This window comes from Ursus americanus, chromosome 20 (genome assembly GCF_024610735.1).
Source record: "Ursus americanus isolate L20-20 chromosome 20, mUrsAme1.1.p, whole genome shotgun sequence".
Classification (NCBI taxonomy): Eukaryota; Metazoa; Chordata; class Mammalia; order Carnivora; family Ursidae; genus Ursus; species Ursus americanus.
Window position 1 is genome coordinate 55,871,757 of NC_142146.1, and position 16,375 is coordinate 55,888,131.

At 35.2% G+C, this 16,375-nt stretch overlaps 1 pseudogene; it reads left to right on the top strand.

Moving 5' to 3' along the window:
• The first annotated feature begins 14,215 nt into the window (after positions 1-14,215).
• Positions 14,216-14,828, top strand: LOC123801073 (large ribosomal subunit protein uL5 pseudogene; annotated as a pseudogene).
• The last annotated feature ends 1,547 nt before the right edge of the window (positions 14,829-16,375 follow it).

The following is a 16,375-nucleotide window of genomic DNA, read 5'->3' on the forward strand; positions in this document are numbered from 1 at the left end:
TCTTTCCATAATTTCCATAATAGCTATTGTTCATAGTGCTGCTATAAACATTTGGGTGCATGTATCCCTTCTAATTAGTATTTTTGTATTTTTTGGGTAAATAGCACTGCAATTGCTGGAATGTAAGGTAGTTTTATCTTTAACTTTTTGAGGAACCTCCATACTGTTTTCCACAGTGGCTACACCAGTTTGTATTCCCACCAACAGTGTAGGAGGGTTTCCCTCTCTCCACATCCTTGCCAACACTTGTTTCTTGTGTCGCTGATTTTAGCCATTCTGGCAGGAAGGAGGTGATATCTCATTGTAGATTTGATTTGTATTTCCCTAATAATGAGTGCTGTTGAGCATCTTTTCATGTGTCTGTTGGCCATCTGTATATATTCTTTGGAAAAATGTCTAGTCATGTCTTCTGCCTATTTTTTAATTGGATTATTTGTTTTTGGGTTTTGAGTTTGATAATTTCTTTATTTTTTCCTTCTTTCTTTCTTTCTTTTTTTTATATTACAGTTTCCTTGTTTTACTCATTTCTCTTGGTCTTCAAATCCTCAGTCTTCTTAACATTATCCCCCCAATCCTGGAAATATTAAATATTTCCTTAACATCAGACCCAAAATATCCAACATCATAGACAGTCATCAAACCTCCGTCTAGATAGCCATAGATAACAGAAAAAAAAATTGTTCTATACAGAATCTATCACTCATTGCCACCCCTCACTACCATAAAACTTCTCCACTTCTCTAGCCAATTACTTGGTACATCTCAGAAGGGTACTCTGTTTCCATCTGCTCAAGCCAGAAAACAAAACTCTCCTTTAACTCCATCTTCTCCATCAACAATCTCATTTTCAATTAGTAATTAAATACTGACAATTCAAACTGTGAAATATTTATTGAATCTACTGTTTGCTCTGCAACATGATCATTTCTTTTCTGAATCAAGCCAAATTCTCCCAATTTATCCCGCTGCCTCCGACCGTGTCTTCTTTTCATATATTATCCACACCGCAAAATGAAATTTCTAAAATGCAAATTACTCTTCATTGTTTCCAGGGTAAAATCCAATATTTTTGCATAACCTATATATCCTCTTATATCTTCCCACATTGTCTCACTTTCATAACATTGAAATCGCTTTTTAAATGGTGTCCTTTTCTCCATGAAGCAATCTGGCATTTGCCAGAAAAATCCTAATAAAACCTTATATCATCAAGTTATATTGGATTGCCTGAATTAAAGTTCATAGTCTTGGCTTTCAAACCTTCTACAGCCTGTTAATTTTATCAATCCATTCTTTTCTCCTGATACCACATTGTGAGTGATCTTTTGTATTAGTTCTACTGGTCTATTCAGTACCTTTCTCACATGTACGGTTCCTCTCCCCTTCACTTCTCTAAGACTTTTGACTTGCCTGGAATTTGTTCCGTATTTTCCTCTACTTCCATTCATAGACTGATGGAGCTCAAAGACTGATCCTTCGCACTGCTATTCCCACAGCTTCCTGCCGTCCAGATCAGGTAGGTTTTACTTTTTCTCTAAGGCTTTTTAAAAAGTAAAGAAAAAATAGCTATCTCAGGTCTTGTCTTTTAATTGAATTCACAGAACTATACATCCAGAATGGCAGATGGCAAGATGGCAAGTGAGTTGTTGACCAGCTATGGCTATAGAACACCGAAACAAACTTTTACTTTCTTTATACATTTTAAGTCTTCTCCATTCACAGCCATTTCCCCATTCCTTCCTTAAATCTAAGAAATATGTAGCTTTATTACTCACTGCCAGTATACTACATTTTCATATCAGTTATACTGCATTTTAAGATAACTTGTGTTTTTCACTTGATTCTTCCTCCCTCTCAAAACTAACAACAGTTTGAAATAAACATGTCCCTCAAGAATCTAGTGCATTATAACCAACACCTTTTTAAAGAAGGAATTTCTCTAAAATCTCACAGTTTATTTAAAATTTTATATGAATTTTGCATCCTATTCTATATAAAGATGGTTTGGTATTATACCAAATAAAGATATAAATCACCAAAGCAAGCTAAAGCAAGCAACCAAAACTATCCTTAATTTCCCTACGTCATATTTTTTTTATCAGTGGTTGATGTGATTTCATTAATCTATCACTTATCTCTTCAAGTTATTTCCTCTCCTCTGCTTTATTGCCAAAATATTACAATATACCTTTACTAAATATGAGTATATAGATTGAATCTACTTAAATATTGCTACAAATAATAGTCCATCTCTTTATTTCTTGGTCTTTCTCATATAAAAACAGCAAGACTTATGGTCAATGTAGTCCCCAGTGATAAAAATCATTTAAAAATAAACATCTAAGTACATTCAGTGATTTTTACAATAAATAATACATATTACTGATCTATTTATTATAATTGTGATGGTAATATTATCTTTATTTAAAAGCCTACTGTTGTGGATTTGTGACATAATATTGTGTTTGACATATATTAGTGATTTCAAGTTTAACGTTAATAATTAGAATGATTCACTGATATCAATCTGTGATATTACAAACTTACTATTTTTAATCACTAATCCATGTTTCCAACTAAAGCATAATTAAAACACAATTATGTTTCGAATGATGATAGTTTGATAAATTTACCAAACCAATCAATCACACAAACAAAAAAAAATGTTTTTTAGTGAATTTTTTTTTTTCCTGTGATGGGAGGTGGAATTTAACATTAGCTGAAGAATTAAAATTCTTGGGGATTCTTATATCTCATTTAGAAGTATAGTATCTGGAAATGCACTTTATTTCTCTGTGTTACCTTAATTATGGCATTCTTCCATATAAAATGAATTTTCCTTGGTTTGTTTTTCCTTTAAGCTATTTTATAGGTGGGAAAATATATTATTGTTCAGAAAATCTATCACTTGAAGGTGATAATCGACATGTGTATCCTGGCTTAAAACAAGAATTAAGAATTAAGCACAATTTATTTCAACCAAATGAATTTTCAATTCAGAATTGTGAATAATGCATACACCTGTCGCATGTTGACTTGATGTAACCACTGGAACTACCTGCTTGTCCGTTCCGGAAGGTGGCAGTTGTATGACCCAGATCTGTGCTAAAATCATGTAGTTAGTGCGGCCTTTGCTGCTCCCAGTAAGAATACTTTCTGGTAACCATTGAAAAGCTATTCTAGGTCAGCTTCTGAAGCAATGGTGCTCTTGACTCTTTCCTTTTTTGAATTGCTCTCAAACTGAAAGGAATATTTGTGAAGTACATTCCTTCTTAGATCCTGCTTATGAAAGAAGGATATTTTACCCACTCACTTGGTTCCATCTTCCTTCTAGGTCTGTGTCATTTCATGTGACTTACGCCCTGCTCACGCCTCTTCACATCATCAAGATAATTATACCAACTTAGTGCGGACAGTTCAAAGACAGCTTTTTAATAAGACAAGATAAAAATATTTTTGAAAGGAACTTACCTTCTTTTTCCTTTGATCAACCACAAAACAGTTAATTAAATTAAACATTTCAAAACACCAAGTTGAATCATAGATTCTCAATATTACCATTGCACTGTGCATAGGGTATACCTAATTGGTTCAAAGTATATACGTGTTGAATGAATATATTCATATATACATTCATATATATATGATGCATTTCCTAATTCAGCATGAAGTATTTAATATCCCAAGTCATCAGGTAGGTTTATGATGCTTCATGTCCTTTATGATCATCTTAAAATGTTTGCTAATTTTGCCTGCCTTTGTTTATTAGAAACAGATAGAAAGGTAGATTAAAAAATTATCTGGAGTTGAAATTTATTGATTCCTAAAAGCTATCAAGATAGAGTCATATAACATGTTTGGAAAGATTTCTGATAGGTAATCCCTATAGATATTTATTTTAATTACTCTATACAGCATATCATTTCTGTCTGAGATTACTGTTTATGAGATTTTCTTAGTCTGTTAAATTTAAAAACATTGGCTTATCATTATTAAATTATAATTATTCTCTATATTCAAATTATTAAACCCAATTGTTTTATTGGATTGTTTTCAGAATAAGCAACTGGTATAAATAAGCAATTTTAAAGAATTATTTAACATAAAAAATGACTCTGGATGCATATTTTTATTTAGACAGGTAGATACTACTAACACTCACAAAACACCAGTTCTCCCCTCTCTCTGAGAGAGCTTGCCCCTTGAACTTCATGTACTGTCATGGACAATACATGTAAGGGAATTACTGATACTGATTTGCAGAAAACACTTTTAAAAAAGAATTGAAACCTGCAATTTGCCCTTTGCCCTTCTCTCCTCTATCCTTCTTGGAACATCGTCATGATGCTGGATGTGGAATTGCCATTTGTAACTATCAGGTGACAAACCATATGATACACATAAGTGAGCATGAGGAAAAGCATGGGCATTTTATGACAAAAAGAACTCGTATATTCGTCCTGGGCTATTTGCTTCTGGAATTGTCTTATGTAAGAAAAATGCAAACTTTGTATAAGCTACTTTTTAGTTATGTTTCCTTTTACTTGCAGTAAAGAAATTCAATCCCTAACTAATGAGATGCTTACATTTTAACAACAGGAGCTAATAATGGTGTCAAATCCCCACATGACCTAACAAATACATTTTAAAAATTATTAAGTTCACAAAAACATTATTTGACCATAAAGGTTTACTGTGGTTGCAAAGTTTTAAAAAGCAACAACATACATTTAATAGTTACCACTGCCTTTGAAATGTCCAGACAATTTCAGATACTCAATCCCTTAAGCTCAACATAGACTCCGTTGTCATTGTCTCCCTCTAGCAATATAGACACATATAACTTTTTTGTTCTACCAAAAATAAAAATCTAGTTGTATTATTCAAATTACTTCTTCCTCTGTTATTTTTTATTTTAACCCCCTCTGATAGTTTTCTAGTAGTTATAACATTGTACATAATTTATTTTTTATCTTTCATGTTGTGAATGATGCAAGATAACAAGAGAGTGATTTAATTTTATAACTATTTTCTATTGAGATAACTAAAAAATAGAAATTGTTAACCTCTATTAAGAATGTGTGCTGATAAACTACATATTAGGTTAATCCTCACAACAATCATAATGGAATACACTTATACTTTCCATTTTACAGATTAAGAAACTAAGGCACACTGAGGTCAATTAACATGTTCAAGGCCACACAGTTAGTAAGCACTGAAGGCAGGATGTGAACATAAATTGTCTGGCTCCATAGCCTGCACACCTATCCTGACTGCTTTACCATACTGCTCAAAGTCAGTACCAGAGAACTGTTCTAGAAATATTTCATATGTAGTTACCGGTCAATTTGACTATACAGCAAACCTCATGTTTTGAGTTTTCTTGAGCAATTGTGCTTCAGCCTTCTCAACATAGCCATAGATCCATTAACAAAAGTCTTATGGAGTAAGGGAGGTGTTCATTCAGGTATCATGAGGACACAAGAGTCGGGGTTATAATACCCATCTCAGAGTAGGACCTTTTATATTTTTCTCTAAACGGCCTTTTGTTCTATATTTCTTTCTTTAATTCTCATTCCTACCACACATACACACACACACACACACAAAGTCACTGCTGCATTTTCCTTTGTGTCATGTAGAGAAATATAAAAGTTTCTCTCCATATCTATTAATTCTGCCCCACCCTGCAGTATCTGGAGAGGCTGGATGACAGGTTAAAAAGAATGCTCCTTATATATAATATGAGAGCAGAGAATTAAAAATCGTTAAGATTTTTCCCCTTCATTTCACCCTTTAATACCAAACATCTCTACTTACCTGAACTACCCAATTGCCCAATCTTTGCGTCTGTTTACTCCCCCACATGCTCATTGATTCAAACACACTATGAATTGCTTAGTAGTCATTCTCGATCATGCTTTCCATACTGTGTATGCAAACTTGGAAATAGAACGATGCTAGAACAATGATTTTCTTTGACTTTTTGTCTTCTATTCTTTCCACATTGTGGTAATGAGAAGGAAAGCTGACGTGATTTCTGATCCCAGTCAAGTTAACTTAAGCAAGTCTTCCTTATACTCAGATGATTGTCAAGTTCAAATTCAGAAGTCCTTTCAGGCTTGAAGCACTTACCACCATCTGACATACAACTCATTGTGTTTGTTTGTCTATTATCTTTTCCCCATGATGAAATGTAACCCCTGTAAATGTAGTTTTATTCACTACCACATCCCCAGCAATAATATAATGTTTGGGGGCACCTGGGTGGCTCAGTCGGTTAAATATCTACTCTTGATTTTCGCTCAAAGTCATGATCTCAGGGTCATGATATCGAGCCCTGCTTGGCTCTGTGCTTAGCACAGAGTCTGCTTGAGATACTCTCTTCCTCTCCTCTGCCCCTCCCCTTGTTTGTGTGTGGTCTCTCTCTTTTTCTCTCTCAAATAAAATCAATAAAATCTTCAAAAAAATAAAAATAATGTCTGGCACATAGTAAGAGATTAAGGAATATTTGCTGGATGACTGTTGAGTTGATTTATTGCCCCACCCTTAGGGTCCATTGTCTATCTTTGTACACCACCTTACCCTAGGCATATGATGATCATTTCACTTCTCATACTGAATGCTATATTCTTTTTTTAAGATTTATTTATTTTAGAGAGCTAGAGATACAGAGCATGAGAGAGGGGAAGGACAGAGGGAGAGGGAAGAGAATCTCAAGCAGAGTCCTTGCTGAGCATGGAGCCTGACACAGGGCCCGCTCCCATGACCCCAAGATCATGACCTGAGCCAAAATCAAGAGTCCAAGGCTCAACCACCTGAGCCACCCAGGCACCGCTGAAGGCTGTATTCTGTTTATTAGAATGGCTTCCCTGCTAGACTGAGTGTCTTGAGGATAAGCAGTGTACCTTTTTCTCTTTTATAGCCTCAGCGTAGGGATATGTAGTGTACAGGACTACTGACTATAAATTTTTGAATGTTAACATGGATAAATATTTTTCATGATTATGATATGCAACTTTAAAGAATTATCATAGTGGAAGTTAAAAGTACAAAAGTACAAAACATGTTCCATCATATATTTAGACTTTGGAAACTCTAAAAATCACTTTTATTTTGATAATTTTGTGTCTTAATACCTACTTTACAAATGATGCATAAAAGATCATGGTAGATATCTACCACAACCAAAACCTCTTTTAAATTTGTATATGTATTTTATTTTATTTAAGATTTTATTTATTTATTTATTTATTTATTTATTTATTTATTTATTTATTTATAGCATGAGTTGGGGGAGGGGCAGAGGGAGAGAGACTCTCAAGCAGACTCCCTGCTGAGCATGGAGCCCAACACAAGGCTCCATCTCATGACTCTGATACCAGGACCTGAGCCAAAATCAAGAGTCGCACACTTACCTGGCTGAGCCACCCAGGTGTTCCCCTATATGTATTTTAAAATTTAAAAACAAAGAAGAGAAAAAATTTGATGCTGTCATTTATGGGCAGTATGTATGTATTTTTATGGATTTTTTGTTTCTCATAAAAACATATTTCTTGTCTCCAGGAAAATACCTTAAGCTAGTGGATTTAAAATTGAATTCTAGATGTAGTTGTCTTATAAATCTGTAAGAGAGTCCTCACACCTTTACACTAAATGGCATGTAAAAACAACATAAGAAATCTTTCAATTATGATTGACAAGCAAAATTTATATATAACCCCCTGCAGCTGAAGAGAAGCAAGTTCTTTAGTTAGTTTTCTGTATCACAAACTTATGTATTCTCAGCTTGTCTTATCATAAAAATGAAGGGATTTTAACATGATGCCTGAATATTTTTAGCCCCAAGTGATTTGCTTTACAACTTCTTTTTAATAGGAGCATATTCATTTCAAAGTAGTATTCACATTTTTAAAGTACGTTCCTTAATGAAAGAAGAGGCTTATATTATTTTAATTTTGCATTTTCTTTTTTTTAAGATTTTATTTATTTATTTGACACAGAGAGAGAGAGCACAAGCAGAAAGAGGAGCAAGCAAAGGGAGAGGGAAAAGCAGGCTCCCTACTGAGCAGAGAGCCCCCGTGCAGGGCTAGGTCCCAGGACCCTAAGCTGAAGGCAGAAGCTTAACCTACTGAGCACCCAGGGGCCCCTGATTTTACATCTTCTAAAGAAAATCAGAGGTTTCTGCTCAGAAATTCAATTAAAATATATATATTTGTGTGTGTGTGTGTGTGTGTGTGTGTGTGTATGTGTGTGTGCGTCTGATGAGAACCTTTAAAACTTACTCTCTTTAGCATCTTCCAACTATACGATACAGTATGGTTCACTATAGTCACCATGTTGTACATTACATTCCCAGAGCTTATTGATCTTATAACTAGAAGCTTGTATCCTTTGACCAAAAAAAAAATAAAATAAAATAACTATGATGGATGTGTTAGCTAACCTTATTGTGGTAATCATTTTCCATACATATATACATATATAAAATCACTACATTGTACACCTTAAGCTTACATAATGTTATATGTCCATTATATTTCAATAAAGCAGGAAAAGAAATATATATATATATATATATATATATATACACACTTTTGAAAATTTAAATAAAAAGCTCAATGTTTACTTATTTTACAAATGACATTTTTCTCCTTGCTCTTCCTCAAACATTACCAACACATTTCTTCCTCAGGTCGTTTACCCCTTCTCTTTTTCCCCTTTGTCTGAAATATTCCAAGCCATTTCCTTATCATTATTCAACAAATGTTAGATTTTTAACATCCTAGAAAAGAGTTCTTCCAAAAGCTCTATTGGTAAAAATTGTCGTTCCTAAAAGATCGTGAGGCAGAAATGTGTGAAAGCACAGATACCTCTCTCAGTTGAGACACTAAAACAATCAATTGAAACAACAGAAGGTGCATTGTCCAAATGCTTTAGTTAAGATGAGTGTGATGGTTTATTCACCACAAGCAACCAGAAACAACTCTAATTTATAGCAGAAAAATCAATTTTGCACCATGTCAACTTGCAATATGCCTTTCTAATTTGGTCTTGTTAAAAAGAAACAAAATACTATAATGTGAAAACAATAAAGCAAAGAGAAAATTAGAGATAATTCAATTGCATGCTTAAAAATAATTTAAAGGAATAATCAACTTTACTAAAATTGATAAATTTTTAGTACTGTTAAATACCTTATTTCTTTGAAAAGCATTTAAACAAAATAGAGTGCTGGAGGCTAGAAGCTAAAATGTTGGCAGGTTTGGTGAGGCATCTCTCCTTGGCTGGCAGATGCTTCCCTTCCTGCTTTGTCTTTCCCCTAAGGGCATATATCTATATCTGTGTCCTAACCCCTGCTTCTTATAAGGACACCAGTCAGATAAGAAAGAGGTCCACCATGAAAAACCTGATTTTTTAACTGTATTACTTCTTTAAATATCTTATTTCCAAACACATTTCCATTCTGAGGTACTGGGAGTTAGGACTTCGACACATAAATGCTGGTGGACAACATGTTCAGCCTACAACATGAACTTCAAATGCAGATATTATACCAGAAAAAGGACTGACCATCCTTTGGTAAATGTTTTTAGCACAGGACATAAATTCACCCAAATCCCTCTTTCTCCTTCTTCCATGGTAATATAATTCTTGAATTTTAGCTTGGTGTATGACCTTCAACATAGCCTACATTTTCTACCTGAAAACCTGTATTTGATAGCCATAACTAGACATAGACATGTGGCTGTATTTTCACCATTAAGATTTAAATTTTTGCGCAAATCCTGGAAGCATCCTTTATTTCTTCTGTTGCTTTCCTTCCTATTGGCTATAGAACTGATTACATAACTAGTGTTAGCATCTATTTTAGATGATGGGGTGATGTGGAGACTAGAATTCATGCATACATAGAAGTACTGTGGATTCAGCTTGCCTTGAAATGACCATCTCCGGTCTTCTTTCTTAATTATTTACATCTTTTCCACCTTTGTGATATATATAATTGACATATATCATTGTGTAAGTTTAAGGTATACAATGTGATGACTTGACATATGTACATATTGTGAGATGATTACCATTATAAGGTTAGTTAATATATCCATCAGCTGACATAGTTATTTTTTTGTGTATATGTTAAGAACTTTTAACTTAGCAATTTTAAACTTAACAATTTTAAATATACTATACACTATTGTTAACTATAGTGACCATACAGTACATTACAACCTCATAATTTATTTATTTTATAACAAGTTTATATCCTTTGACCACATTCACCCATTTTCCCCCGCTTTACCCTGTACACCTTGCAATTACCAATCTACTCTCTGTTTCCCTAATTTCAGTTTTTTTTATATTCCATATGTAAGTGAAATCATACAGTATTTGTCTTTCTCTCTCTGACTTATTTCACTTAGCATAATACCTTAAAGTTCCACCCGTGTTACCATGAATGGCAGAATTTCCTTCTTTTTATGGTCGAATATTCCATTCTTCACACACGTGTGTATTTCAGGTTAGCATTTTATCAGATAAAAACAGAAGGCAGGGTGCCTAGACATCCCTTCTTTTGTCTCATAAGGGTGACTCTCTCTTCCCTAATAAAAACCCAGGAGTCTGTAACACTGAAATAATATGGGGAACATTAAATCAGAAAGCTCCAGGCCTCCTTCTTCTAAGTCTTATTACAAAAAAAAAAAATCTTCTCAGGATAAAATCTGGGAAGGGGAATTATACCTGGCTCTTCCCCTAAGTGGGAGGATTTCTCTCCTTCAGCAAATCAATTAAAAGATAGGCATTCCCTTCCACTGGTCCAGGTAGGGGGAATTTCAGCATGTGGGCCTAAAAAAAAAAATCCTCTTTTTTTTTTTTTTTTAGGATTTTATTTATTTATCTGAGAGAGAGTATGCACAAGCAGGGGGAGCAGCAGAGGGAGAGGAAGAAACCGATTCTCCACTGAGCAAGGCACCCAATGTGGTGTTTGAACCCAGGACCCTGGGATCATGGCCTGAGCCAAAGGCAGACGTTTAACCGACTGAGCCCCAGGAGTTCCTAAGTAGATTTTTTTCAAGATAATAAGAGTAGGCAAGGTTGTGGAGAAATTGGACTCCATTACACTGTTGGTGGGAATATAAAATGACACAGAAGCTGTAGAAAACAGTATGAAGATTGTACAAAAAATTAAAAATAGAACTATCATCTGATCCAGCAATCTCACTCTGGGAGCTTGTGGCCAGGGTCTCTGCTTGGACACAGCTGCAAGCAGGAACTTGATCCTCCAAGATCTGGGCACTGATCGCTATAAGCTCCACTACCTTCTCCATTGCTATCTGATCCCCAGTGGGCTAGTCCCAGATTTCCCTGGTGATCACCATGAGACAAGACCCAAGTGGGGCTCCCAAGAAGCATCCCACAATGCTGGGGGCATACATATCCACTTTAGGCTCTCTTTTCCCACTGGAAACACCATAGACCTGGTCAGGGTAATGGGGACTTTCAGTGCAGTACTGTGCCAACCTGGGGGAGGGGTGATATGGTCCAAGTATATCTGTTCTGCTCCTCTTAATCTTCTAATGTGGTTCTTCTCAGTCTTTGTGGTGCAGGAGGATGTTTCATTCCCATCCCTGGGTTCTGGGATTTTCAAAATGGCATCTTGTCTATGAATAGTTGCTAGTTTGTCTGCTTGTGAGAGAGACTGAGGTTGGAAACAATCTTTGTTGCCATCTTGATTACATTACCTCTATCTCCAGTCTTTCTGAGAATAAGGGAAAACTGAAGTCCTATTAAGTTATTATATGGCTAATTATATGGCTTTTACTATTATCTCTAAACATATTCTTTTTTTTTTTAAGATTTTATTTATTTATTAGACAGAGATAGAGACAGCCAGCGAGAGACGGAACACAAGCAGGGGGAGTGGGAGAGGAAGAAACAGGCTCATAGCCGAGGAGCCTGATGTGGGGCTCGATCCCGTAACGCCAGGATCACGCCCTGAGCCGAAGGCAGACGCTTTAACCGCTGTGCCACCCAGGCGCCCCCACTAAACATATTCTTAACTAATGTTTAATTCAATTCATTAAGTTAGAGTAAAATGTTTATGAATCTAAAAAATTATTAAGTATGTGTAAGAGAAAATATGAGTGAATGTGGAAAACAAAATAATCACATATAGAAGATTAAAGTAATCAAAGCTGTTCCTAGAAAATGATTCAATGTAGAGCAAATTCCTGGCAAAATATATAATATATATTACATACATCATATACACATATGATATAAATAAATAATATTAGAGTTGAAACAGGAGACATAGGAAAAATATTAGGTAAGAAATATAAAATACAAATAAACTGAACAATTACCCAGAAAAGTATCAGTCACCCCTGGACATTGGTAAGTCAGGCTATCCTTTCAGCCTCCACTGACATCACCTCAACGGGGAAGAGGAAGGTTCTTCATTACTATGAGTGAAAGTGAAGTCTAGACTCTTCACTCAGCCTTCCTTGTGTGTGAGGGTTTTTCTCAATGTTTTTGCTGGAGTAGGTGTTAATTGTAAACATTTTTCTGTATTTCTAGGCTGCTGCTTATATGATTCTTCAGTAGAAGAGAACAAACTTTTCTTGAAACTTTTTTTTGGTGCCAGTTGGAACTTCTAGAGCAGTCAGAAATGCATTGGAGGCAAAAAGAAAACACAACAGACTCACCACTGTGCTGTTGCTCACATTTCAGTGTTTCTAGTCGATCTGCCTTCCTCTTCTTGCCCTTAACATCTCTTCTTATTTGTTTTGCATATAACATCTAGGGTTTTTAGCTTTACTTGGTTGGAGAGAGAAATAAATGCATCTACTCCATATTTTCCAGAACCAGAAGAGATATTAGATTTTTGATTTCCTGACATGTTGTGATGTTACTGTCTAAAAAGTCATTTCTTGGTTGATTCTTCATTCAATGATTTATTAAAATAACTCATAGCAAGGGAAGCTGGGTGACAGTAAAGAAAAATAAGAAATAAAGTTCCCGATGTCTTTTTGGAGCAATTTTATTGGTCACCAACTTTACTTTAGGCTACAAGATTCTTAGCCAGCACAGCACAACTATTTATCTAATTCCTTGTTGCTTATAGTATCGTCAGGTGTCTTTATCAAAACGTTCCCTCCTCAGAGGCTTAATGGATGAGGTCTGATTTTGTTCTAAGCCTCTTTTAAAATGTCCAATGAGAAAGTTAGGGATCTGGCCATTGGGCCATTTACCAATCTAGTTTTAGCCTGCAGCTTAAATCCATTTAGTTGCGGCTTAAGGCTGATCATAAAAAGTGAAAAGAAAGGGAATGTCACATCTGCTTCAAAATGTACTCCTGAATGCTGTGTGGTGGTGTTAACTTATCCAAAAGTCTCCAGTGGATTTATTTTTCCTTACCTGCAGGACTGAATTAGAGTTCAATCTATTTCCATAGAAAGTGACTCTGGGTAAAGCCTTCAAAAGATGTTGTCCAACATCCAGATTTTTCAAATCTGCCTGGTGTTCTATACAATTTTTAGTCTTATAAATCACCCTCAGAATCTTCCCACTCTATCTTGGTACACCTTTTTTAAAAAAAGATCTGAGATTGCTATTAGGATATGAACCAATCATTATAGATTTGGAAGTGTTGAATTATATATTTGCAGAATTTTAAAAATTCTTGGATAATAGTTCTTAGCAGAGAATGAGGCCAGGGCTTAAAAATCAACCATGAGAGTCTTGACTGTTTCAAAGAGAGATTAATTTTAAGCTATTAAGCTGTAGATGTTTCTGGTCTGAGAAAATGAAAAGAAAATGGGTTATAAAGAGGGTTATGGAATGTTAGCCACTAATAAAGACCACCGTGTTCAAGTTGTGATTTGGGTAGTGTAGGGGGATATAAAACTTTGTACATTTATAATTTTATAATATATATTTCTTTGAAACCATCTGGAATCTGAGTTTCTTTAAGAACTTTCACATAAAAATGAAGATCATCGGATGTTTGGGATTCTACACTCCTTCTCCTTCCTTATAGGTAGTTCTCAAATGAATATTTTGTTCACATTAAAAGATTCCTGAAGGACCATTTAATTCTCAATTATCTTTGATGATATGATACCATTTTTAAAGATAAGTACAAGAATTGGAGCCATAATTTGAATACACTTAACAAGAAGTAATCTGGCTTTTCCTGTTCTCCATCATGGCACAATATCAAGGTGAAAAGGAGAGTACCATGTGGGAACTTCCCATCCACAAGCTCTGCCTCAGCCTCTTTGGGGTGAGGGAGAGTGGAAACAGACGGACTCTGGCAGCCAAGGCACTGGGACAGCTCATAGGCCAGACCCTTGTGTTCTCTAAAGCCAGGCACAGCATCAGATCCTTTGGCATCAACAGAAATGAAAACTTTGCCGACCACTGCACATTCCATGTCAAGGCAGAGGAAATCCTGGAGAAAGTTCTAAAGGTGACTATGTTTGAGTTAACAGAAACAACTTCTCCAATAGGAGAATCTTTTATTTAGGGATCAGGAACTCATTGATCTGCAGATCAAATATGACCCAAGCATTGGTATCTACAGCCTGGGATTTCTATGTGGTTCTGTGTAAGCCAGGTTTCACCCTCAGAGACAAAAAGCGCAGGACAGACTGCTTTGTGGCCAAACTCAGAAACAGAATCAGCAAGGATTGCTGCATTGGTTTCTGTGGAAGCATGATGGGAATATGCTTCCTGGAAAAGAAATTCCTGTTTCTACCCCAAAGACCAATAAACATTTCAGTGAAATGGGGTTTTGTTTGTTTGTTTGCTTGTTTTAAAGCAGCAATCTGACACAAAGTGTATTCAACTTAGAAGATAGGCCTATGAAGGTCTAGAGTTTTTCATCGACTATGTTGTTGGTGTGCCTTATTTCTCAGGCCTCTAACTGAATATGGCTGGCTTCCTCTGTTGCAGACCCGACAAATTTTCAATTCCTGGCAAACAGAATTTTTATAGAGGAGGTCACTTCCAGACCAGTCTTTCAGGGACAAAACAAGATGAGACTGGGGAAATTTCTCACAATGGAAAATTTGTCTGTAAAGAACAATGTTCTGTTGAAAGCTAAATTCATGTTTTTACATCCAGCTTGGGAGAGGGCCATATGGGTCCCAGGTACATCCTCTTCTCTATGACATTCCTCTTAACGACTCACGCCAAAATGTGGCAAGAACGGATAGTCATGTTTATTACTAATTAGGCTGATTTCTGCCCATAACAAAAGTTTTTATACTGACCAGGTAATCGAGGATTCCTAAAAGTTCTGCCTATTCCTAGGAAAATACTTGCAAGCTTGATGAAAGGAATTGGGAATCTGACACAATACGCTTATCTCACATAACCTCACTATCTTATCTTATCCCACTATCGCCACTTGGGGGTACTTCTGAAAGGAGACTAAAGGGGTCTCCAAGGAATACAGCTTCCAAGTTGGGAATTTTGAAGTATAAAAGTGAGGGTGTCTTGATGGGATCTCAATGTGACTTCCAGGATTGTTAACTGTTTGGTTCCTACAGAAAATCACATCATTGATCACCCAACTGAGTAAGTTTATTCAATTTATTTTATTAAGAGAAGACACCAATCTTGACAATCTTAATAATTCTTAGAAAAAATTGGTTGGTCATGGAAGGTATTAACACATCTTTGAGTCTGTTCTCAAGTGGTTTGAGGTTTCAAGGTGAGAAACTGGTTGGAATCCGGTCAAGTCAGCAATATAATAGTGTAAAATTGATGGACACTATGAAGTGAGGATAATGAAGCAAATCTTGACAAGTAAATTATTATTTCCTAAGTGAGTTGTTTGCTTAGCTTAGCTTTCTATTCTTCTAATAGGAGGGAGTTTATCCAGTTACACAAATTGGTTTGCTGACAATAAAGTGATTTATTCATTTATAGTCTTTGCTTTCTGGGCAAGAATTTGCTGAAATAATTAGTTGTCGTGCTGACATAGATGATCTGTGTTCTTAATCCTGATAATCAAGTCGTATGGAGGTCAGTGATCTTAATCCACATCATTAAATACAGTCCATGAAAATAAATATCGACATTTGTTTATGTTAAATTATCTTTTATAAGAAAGATAAAGAAAAGATAAGGAAAAAAACCCAAAAGTAATTTGAAAGATAATCCTAGCCATGAAAAGTTATTTGCAACAAATAAAACAAACAAATAATTACTATCAGGTATATATAAATAACTTTCACAAATCAGCAAAAGGAATATATATATATAATGTATATATATATTAAAAGAAATCTTATTGGTTACTAATATATCAGAATTTATTCAACTGCTATATTACTGTGGGAAAGACAAACTAAAACAA